Raw genomic sequence first — 9,823 nt, 5'->3', positions numbered from 1 at the left:
AACAAAAGTTATTCTCAGAGTCACCTTCGTTCTTCAGAGAAACTTTCCAAAACATCTTTATTCATCAAAGTTATTCTCAGAGGCATAAAAGTCATTCTCAGAGCTATCAAACTTGTTCTCAAAGTCATCAAACTTATTCACAGAGTCATCAAAGTTAATCTAAGACATCATTTTTCATCAAAGATATTCTCTCTAAACCATCAATGTTCTTCTCTAAGACATAAAAGTTATTCTCAGAGTCACCTTCGTTCGTCAGAGAAACTTTCAAAACATCTTTGTTCATCAAACTTGTTTTCAAAGTCATCAAAAGTTAATCTAAGACATCTTCTTTCATCAAAGTTATTTTCAGAGACATCTAAAGTTATTCTCAGAGCTATCAAACTTGTTCTCAGAGTCATCAAATGGTATTCTCGAAGTCATCAAAGTTATTTTCAGAGACATCTAAAGTTAATTTCTATGTTATAAAGTTATTCTCAGAGACATCTAAAGTTAATCTTGGTCATCAAAGTTATTTTCAGAGACATCTAAAGTTAATTTCTATGTTATAAAGTTATTCTCAGAGACATCTAAAGTTAATCTTGGTCATCAAAGTTGTTCTCTAAACATCAATGTTGTTCTCCAAGACATCAAAGATGTTCTCAAAATCATAAAAGTTATTCCCAGAGCTATCAAAGTTAATCTCAGAGTTATCCAAAGATATTCTCATGTCCACAAAAGTTATTCCAAGAGACGTCAAAGTTGTTTCAAAGACATCAAAGACATTCTCAGAGACATCTAAAGTTATTCTCTAAGACATCAAAGTTGTTCTAAGAGTTATCAAAAGTTATTCTCAGTCATGATATGTTATTCTCTAACTCACTTCCATTCATCAAAGACATTCTCTAAGTCCTGAAAGTTATTCTCTAAGACAACAAAGTCTTTCTCAGAGCTACCAAAGATGTTCTCTAAATCATAAAAGTTAATCTTAACTCACCTTCGTTCATTAGAGAAACTTTCCAATCCATATTCGTCGACCAGAGTTATTCTCAGAGTCATCAAAGCGATCTCTAATTCATCTTCGTTCTCCAAAGTTGTTCTCTAAGACACCTTCATTCATTCATCAAAGAAATTCTCCTTCTTCCATCATGTTATTCTTTAAGACATCTTCAGTCATACAATTTTCTCTCCAAAATGTAACTAGTTCAGCTTTTCATACCAAACCTGCATTTCTGTTAAAACATATTTTCTTAGTTGCTTTACCCTAAAACTGTTCTCTGAACTACACTGTTCAAACCTACGTAACCTATCCTCTCCACCCAATGTTACTTAGTTAACGTAACGTTCCTAAACCTAGCTTTACCTATCCTAACATACCTTACCTTACCTTCCCTATCTTACCTAACTTTACCTATCCTAACATAACTTACCTTACCTTCCCTATCTTACCTAACTTTACCTATCCTAACTTAACTTACCTAACTTATTCTGCTTAACATAACTTACCTTACCTTCCCTATCTTACCTAACTTTACCTATCCTATCCTAACCTAACTTGTCTTACCTAACTTAATCTTACTTTCCCAAACTGATGTATCCTAACTTATCTAGTCCAACCAGACATGATCTAACTTAAGTATTCCTTCTTGTCTTTGTGTTTCGTCAATCATTGTCTCATATTCATTTACTCATTTCATTAGTTAATTTCTCAAATGGTCACTTATGCATTTCAAGTGCTATTTGTTAGAGATTGGATATTTAAGCATTTCAAAGAATTATAATTTCTCAAATGGACGTTTTGCATTTCAAGTGCTATTTGTTAGAGATTGAATATTTAAGCATTTCAAAGAATTTTTGTTATATATGGGCATTTACTCATTTCAAGGGATAATTTCTCAAATGGACGTTTTTTGCATTTCAAGTGTTATTTGTTAAAGATTGGGTATTTAACCATTTCAAAGAATTTTTGTTATATATGGGCATTTACTCATTTCAAGGGATAATTTCAAATGGACGTTTTTGCATTTCAAGTGTTATTTGTTAAAGATTGGGTATTTAACCATTTCAAAGGATTTTTGTTATATATGGGAACTTACTCGTTTCAAGGGCTAATTTCTCAAATGGTCATTTTTGCAGATCAAGGGTTATTTGTTAAAGTTCATCAAGTTGCCCATAAGTTGTATTAGTAGGTTCTATCTTATGTTCTTATTTCCCAACCCCTTAACCTAACCTCTTGTAATCTTAGTGTATTTGGTAGGTTCTATCATATGTTCTTATTCCCCAACCCTTTAACCTAACCTTTCAGATGTAGTTTGTTGAATATATTATCCTTTTCCTAACCTTTCAGATGTAGTTTGTTGAATATATTATCCTTTTCCTAACCTTTCAGATGTAGTTTGTTGAATATATTATCCTTTTCCTAACCTTTCAGATGTAGTTTGTTGAATATATTATCCTTTTCCTAACCTTTCAGATGTAGTTTTGTTTCTCCTTTTTGTATATTTTTACCCAAACCCACCATCCCACTTAACCTTCTTTCCTTCTTTACTTTGTTTTCACATATAAGTTCATTCTTTATCATAGTAATAATAAAAATTACAATAGTAAAGAATCAGATCTACTAAGACTTGAAATTGAGAAACAAGAGCTCAAGGGAGTGAGAGCATGAAAGAAGAGCAAGGAGTAAGAGAGAGGGGGCGGAAGAAAATGGGGCCAAAGAAGAGAGAATGAGAGAGAGTGTGGGCATGGGAGCACTAAGACTTGAATTGAGAAAAAGAAAAACTAAGTGAATGAGAATGAGGGTGTGAGAATGGGAGCAATAAGACTTGAATTTAAGAAAGAAGAGAGCATTTGAGCAAATGAGGGAGAGAGAGGGGGAGGAAGAGAGAGAATAAGGGAGAGAGATAGAAAAGGAGGGTTAGAAGGAGTAGGAGAATCAAAGTAAAGAAGGAAAGAAGGTTTGGGTAAAAATATACAAAGGAGAAACAAAACTACATCTGAAAGGTTAGGAAAAGGATAATATATTCAACAAACTACATCTGAAAGGTTAGGAAAAGGATAATATATTCAACAAACTACATCTGAAAGGTTAGGTTAAAGGGTTGGGGAATAAGAACATATGATAGAACCTACCAAATACACTAAGATTACAAGAGGTTAGGTTAAGGGGTTGGGAAATAAGAACATAAGATAGAACCTACTAATACAACTTATGGGCAACTTGATGAACTTTAACAAATAACCCTTGATCTGCAAAAATGACCATTTGAGAAATTAGCCCTTGAAACGAGTAAGTTCCCATATATAACAAAAATCCTTTGAAATGGTTAAATACCCAATCTTTAACAAATAACACTTGAAATGCAAAAAACGTCCATTTGAGAAATTATCCCTTGAAATGAGTAAATGCCCATATATAACAAAAATTCTTTGAAATGCTTAAATATTCAATCTCTAACAAATAGCACTTGAAATGCAAAACGTCCATTTGAGAAATTATAATTCTTTGAAATGCTTAAATATCCAATCTCTAACAAATAGCACTTGAAATGCATAAGTGACCATTTGAGAAATTAACTAATGAAATGAGTAAATGAATATGAGACAATGATTGACGAAACACAAAGACAAGAAGGAATACTTAAGTTAGATCATGTCTGGTTGGACTAGATAAGTTAGGATACATCAGTTTGGGAAAGTAAGATTAAGTTAGGTAAGACAAGTTAGGTTAGGATAGGATAGGTAAAGTTAGGTAAGATAGGGAAGGTAAGGTAAGTTATGTTAAGCAGAATAAGTTAGGTAAGTTAAGTTAGGATAGGTAAAGTTAGGTAAGATAGGGAAGGTAAGGTAAGTTATGTTAGGATAGGTAAAGTTAGGTAAGATAGGGAAGGTAAGGTAAGGTATGTTAGGATAGGTAAAGCTAGGTTTAGGAACGTTACGTTAACTAAGTAACATTGGGTGGAGAGGATAGGTTACGTAGGTTTGAACAGTGTAGTTCAGAGAACAGTTTTAGGGTAAAGCAACTAAGAAAATATGTTTTAACAGAAATGCAGGTTTGGTATGAAAAGCTGAACTAGTTACATTTTGGAGAGAAAATTGTATGACTGAAGATGTCTTAAAGAATAACATGATGGAAGAAGGAGAGTTTCTTTGATGAATGAATGAAGGTGTCTTAGAGAACAACTTTGGAGAACGAAGATGAATTAGAGATCGCTTTGATGACTCTGAGAATAACTCTGGTCGACGAATATGGATTGGAAAGTTTCTCTAATGAACGAAGGTGAGTTAAGATTAACTTTTATGATTTAGAGAACATCTTTGGTAGCTCTGAGAAAGACTTTGTTGTCTTAGAGAATAACTTTCAGGACTTAGAGAATGTCTTTGATGAATGGAAGTGAGTTAGAGAATAACATATCATGACTGAGAATAACTTTTGATAACTCTTAGAACAACTTTGATGTCTTAGAGAATAACTTTAGATGTCTCTGAGAATGTCTTTGATGTCTTTGAAACAACTTTGACGTCTCTTGGAATAACTTTTGTGGACATGAGAATATCTTTGGATAACTCTGAGATTAACTTTGATAGCTCTGGGAATAACTTTTATGATTTTGAGAACATCTTTGATGTCTTGGAGAACAACATTGATGTTTAGAGAACAACTTTGATGACCAAGATTAACTTTAGATGTCTCTGAGAATAACTTTATAACATAGAAATTAACTTTAGATGTCTCTGAAAATAACTTTGATGACCAAGATTAACTTTAGATGTCTCTGAGAATAACTTTATAACATAGAAATTAACTTTAGATGTCTCTGAAAATAACTTTGATGACTTCGAGAATACCATTTGATGACTCTGAGAACAAGTTTGATAGCTCTGAGAATAACTTTAGATGTCTCTGAAAATAACTTTGATGAAAGAAGATGTCTTAGATTAACTTTTGATGACTTTGAAAACAAGTTTGATGAACAAAGATGTTTTGAAAGTTTCTCTGACGAACGAAGGTGACTCTGAGAATAACTTTTATGTCTTAGAGAAGAACATTGATGGTTTAGAGAGAATATCTTTGATGAAAAATGATGTCTTAGATTAACTTTGATGACTCTGTGAATAAGTTTGATGACTTTGAGAACAAGTTTGATAGCTCTGAGAATGACTTTTATGCCTCTGAGAATAACTTTGATGAATAAAGATGTTTTGGAAAGTTTCTCTGAAGAACGAAGGTGACTCTGAGAATAACTTTTGTTAGCTCTTTGAATAACTTTGATGTCTTTGAAACAACTTTGATGAACGAGAGTGAGTTAGAGATTACCTTTGCTAACTCTGAGATCAACTTTGATGAACAAAAGAGAGTTAGAGATTACATTTGATAACTCTAAGATTAACTTTAGATGTCTCTGAGACAAACTTTATAACATAGAAATTAACTTAATGACCAAAGTGAGTTAGAGAATACCTTTTGATGACTCCGAGAATAATTTTGATAACTCTGAGAATGACTTTTGTTGTCTTGGAATAACTTTTGATTGTTCTGAGAATAACTTTTGTTGTCTCGGAATAACTTTTGATTGTGCTGAGAATAACTTTGAGGGCTTAGAGAATGTCTTTGATGAATGGAAGAGTCCCATTGAAGTCTTAAGGAAGTCTTTGATGTCTCGAAGGATGTCTTAGAGTGTAACTTTGGTGTCTTTGAGTAAGTCCTTGATGTATTGAAGAGCGTCTTTGATTTATCGAAGAGTAACTTTGGTGTAACGGAGAGCACCTTTGACTATTTTTTTTCGTACTTGACGACATATAATTTTTACGAAAGTGCTGAAAAAGTTACATTTGACTATTTTAGTGCTCCACAAAGTATAAATGTCAGTTAAGAACGACGATGATAGATATCTTTGACTATATTTTCTGACTTGACGATGGATAAAGTTAGTTATGAACAGTGCTGAAAAGATTCCTTTGACAATTTTTAGCTAAGCGAAAGGCTGTTTTAGTTAAGAACAGTGTTGGAAAGAGACTACACATGACTATTTTCAGATGAGAGAAGTGATATTTTAGTTAAGAAATGACAAGGAAACATGATGAAGTAACTATTTTTAGTTGACTGATGAATACTTTAGTTAAGGAAAAAGACAAAACATGATGAACATGACTTTTTCTGATGATTGGCAGATAATTTTAGTTAAGAAATGACAATGAAACACGATGAACACGGTTATTTTCTGATGAATGGGGAATATGTTTAGTTAAGAAATGATGAAAGTGACTTTTTCTGATGATTGGCAGATAATTTTAGTTATGAAATGACAATGAAACATGATGAACACGGTTATTTTCTGATGACTGGGGAATAAGTTTAGTTAAGAAATGATGAAAGTGACTTTTTCTGATGATTGGCAGATAATTTTAGTTATGAAATGACAATGAAACATGATGAACACGGTTAATTTCTGATGACTGGGGAATAAGTTTAGTTAAGAAATGATGAAAGTTATTATTTTAGTTGATTGACGATGGATAAAAGCTAGTTATGAACAGTTTTGGAAAGTTTCCTTTGACAATTTTTTCTTGATGAAACATAGTGCCTGTTAAGAAAGTGCTGAAAAAAGTTTCCTTTGACAATTTTTAGCTAAGAGAAAGGTTGTTTTAGTTAAGAACAGTGTTGAACGAGGCTATTTCTGACTATTTTTAGTTGACTGGATAATAAGTTTAGTTATGAACAGTGTTGGAAAGATTCCTTTGACAATTTTTTGGTTGATTGGATAATAAGTTAGTTGAGAAATGAGGAAAGTGACTATGTTTCAGTTGATTGGCGAAAGATTTTTAGTTAAGAAGTTACAAGAAAGGTTTGTCTTTGTAAATTTGGAACTGAATAAAGTGTAGATTTGTTTAAGAACATGGCTGGTAGAACTATTAAGTTGACTATGAGAATTACTTTGACATAGTTTTGCAAATAAAAACTGGGTGACTAAAATTGTTGAGGAAACTGTAATGCAGTATAATATTATTTGACAAAGAACTAGTTAGTGAATGGAAGAAACAAATTGGTTAAAAGAAACAAAGAACATAAAAAATTGAGGTTAAGTAGGGAATGAACACAGTGAACATACGGTGAACACAGAAAACATGTAAGAAAAAGTTGATGAATACAGTGAACATGCTGGGAATATGAACTTACAGAGAACATGAAAACATGATAAGGAGAATAGGGAATACAAAGAATGAACAATGGACTTGTGAAGAACATGGAGAATATGACAACGAATGTAGAAAACATGTAAGTGAAGGTGAAAAACGAAGTGATCTTGTGAGGACCATGAACTTGTAGAGGAACATGAATATTGACAAAGAACACAAAATATGGAAGTTAGCATGAATATTGAGTATAAAAGTTGTAAAGAGAACATGTGATGAACATGAAAACATAGAAATATGACTAGACTTTGTAGAGAACATAATGAGACTAAGAGAAAGATTACAGAAAAAAATGGAGATACTTGTGAAAATATGAACTGAATGGGACTGTGAACATTTGTAGAACATGGAGTGAACACGGATGAGAATACGAAGAACACAGTGAATATAGAGAAAATATGCAAATACAGGGGGACAAGAGCTGGAGCTCTGTAACTGACTTGATCTTATTTACTACGTCTGAAATATGACTGTTTAAAATTTCAGGGGGATTGGACTGCTAGTAGCGCAAATGTGGTCTCTGCCAAATTTGGGTCTTTAATTGGACTCTGATTAATTTCGATCATGAACTGGACTCTGAATATTTTGGCACAAAGTAGACTCTGGCGAATTTTGCTAGAAAACTGGACTCTGATGAATTTCGATCAAGAACTGGACTCTGTCAAATTTTCACAGATTACAGGACACTGATGAAATTTGCTAGAAAACTGGACTCTGATGAATTTTGCTATTAAAGTAGACTCTGGCGAATTTGAGCATAAACTGGACTCTGACGAAAATTGGGTATAAAATGGACTCTGTCAAATTTTCACAGATTACAGGACACTGATGAAATTTGCTCTCAAAGTAGACTCTGGCGAATTTCTGTTGATAATTGGACTCTGATGAAATATGAGCTAAGTACTGTCTCTGACTAATTTGCTCACAAAGTGGACTCTGTTCATTTTTAGGTATAAAATGGTCTCTGATGAAATATGAGCTAAAACTGTCTCTGACTAATTTTGATCTCAAAGTAGACTTTGGCGAATTTGAGCATAAACTGGACTCTGATGAAATATGAGCTAAATACTGACTCTGACTAATTTGCTCACAAAGTGGACTCTGTTCATTTTTAGGTATAAAATGGTCTCTGATGAAATATGAGCTAAAACTGTCTCTGATGAATAATGCTCTCAAAGTAGACTCTGGCGAATTTTCGGTATAAACTGGACTCTGATGAAATATGAGCTTAAAACTGGGCTCTGTTCAATTTGGTCTTTACAGATGAAATCGCCGTAAATGGATATAAAACTAAATGTTATGGATAAGTTGTCTGTTTTCCTTAACAAAACATCTAAGACAATATTCTCTGAAAATGGTCCTTTTACAAATTCGGTCATAAACATATAAATAAACTTCTATGATTATTTGAAACTCTGAAAATAGTTGTAAGGAAATAGGAGGAGGAGAGAGAGAGAGAGGAGGGACGGTCGAGATATTATGGAGAAGATAAGATATGATAAGAGCCGACTGGCTGGCCGGGCGTAAAGTAAATAAAGGTGACGCGACAGATTGCGAGGTAAGGGGGGAGGGAGGGAGGGGGGTGTGATGTACGAAACCCTGAAAACCCTGGCTCACAAACACGAATTTCTAAATTTACATGAAAACTATGGCTTACACAGACGGATTTTGTAAGTTGAAAACATGTAAAACATGTCCGTAGAGTTCTCCTGGAAGCCCTAAAGAGCTACATACGTTACTTGAATTTGTCCCATAAGGCCTTAACAAACTTCTATGTCTTGGAAATTATTTTTCTCATAAGAACTTTAACAAACTCGTATGACATTATTTTTCATTATAAGAATTCCCTAATTCCAAATCTGTGACTCCCCAAATTCACCTGAAAACCCTAAAGCGCTACACGGGATTTTGCAAATTCACCTGAAAACCCCCAAGCGCTACACGGGATTTTTTCCCCCAGAAAAAAAAATCCTCTGTGGCGCTTACACCCCACAGGGGTCCTCTGGCCAAAAAAAAAAATCCCCTGTGGCACTTACACCCTACTACTGTGGTGGTGGTGGTGGTTGTCTCACCAGGCGAGGCCAGGGTGGTGGTGGTGGTGGTGGTGGTGGTTGTCTCACCAGGCGAGGCCAGGGTGGTGGTGGTGGTGGTGGTTGGCTCACCAGGCGAGGCGAGGGTGGTGGTAGTGGTGGTGGTGGTTGTCTCACCAGGCGAGGCCAGGGTGGTGGTGGTGGTGGTGGTTGTCTCACCAGGCGAGGCGAGGGTGGTGGTGGTGGTGGTGGTGGTGGTGGTGGTTGGCTCACCAGGCGAGGCGAGGGTGGTGGTGGTGGTGGTGGTTGTCTCACCAGGCGAGGCCAGGGTGGTGGTGGTGGTGGTGGTTGTCTCACCAGGCGAGGCCAGGGTGGTGGTGTTGGTGGTGGTGGTTGTCTCACCAGGCGAGGCCAGGGTGGTGGTGTTGGTGGTGGTGGTTGTCTCACCAGGCGAGGCCAGGGTGGTGGTGTTGGTGGTGGTGGTGGTGGTGGTTGTCTCACCAGGCGAGGCCAGGGTGGTGGTGGTGGTGGTGGTGGTGGTTGTCTCACCAGGCGAGGCCAGGGTGGTGGTGGTGGTGGTGGTGGTGGTGGTTGTGGTTGGCTCACCAGGCGAGGCCAGGGTG

This window comes from Procambarus clarkii, chromosome 58, assembly GCF_040958095.1.
Source record: "Procambarus clarkii isolate CNS0578487 chromosome 58, FALCON_Pclarkii_2.0, whole genome shotgun sequence".
Lineage (NCBI taxonomy): Eukaryota > Metazoa > Arthropoda > Malacostraca > Decapoda > Cambaridae > Procambarus > Procambarus clarkii.
Note: the sequence above shows the minus strand (reverse complement) of the source record.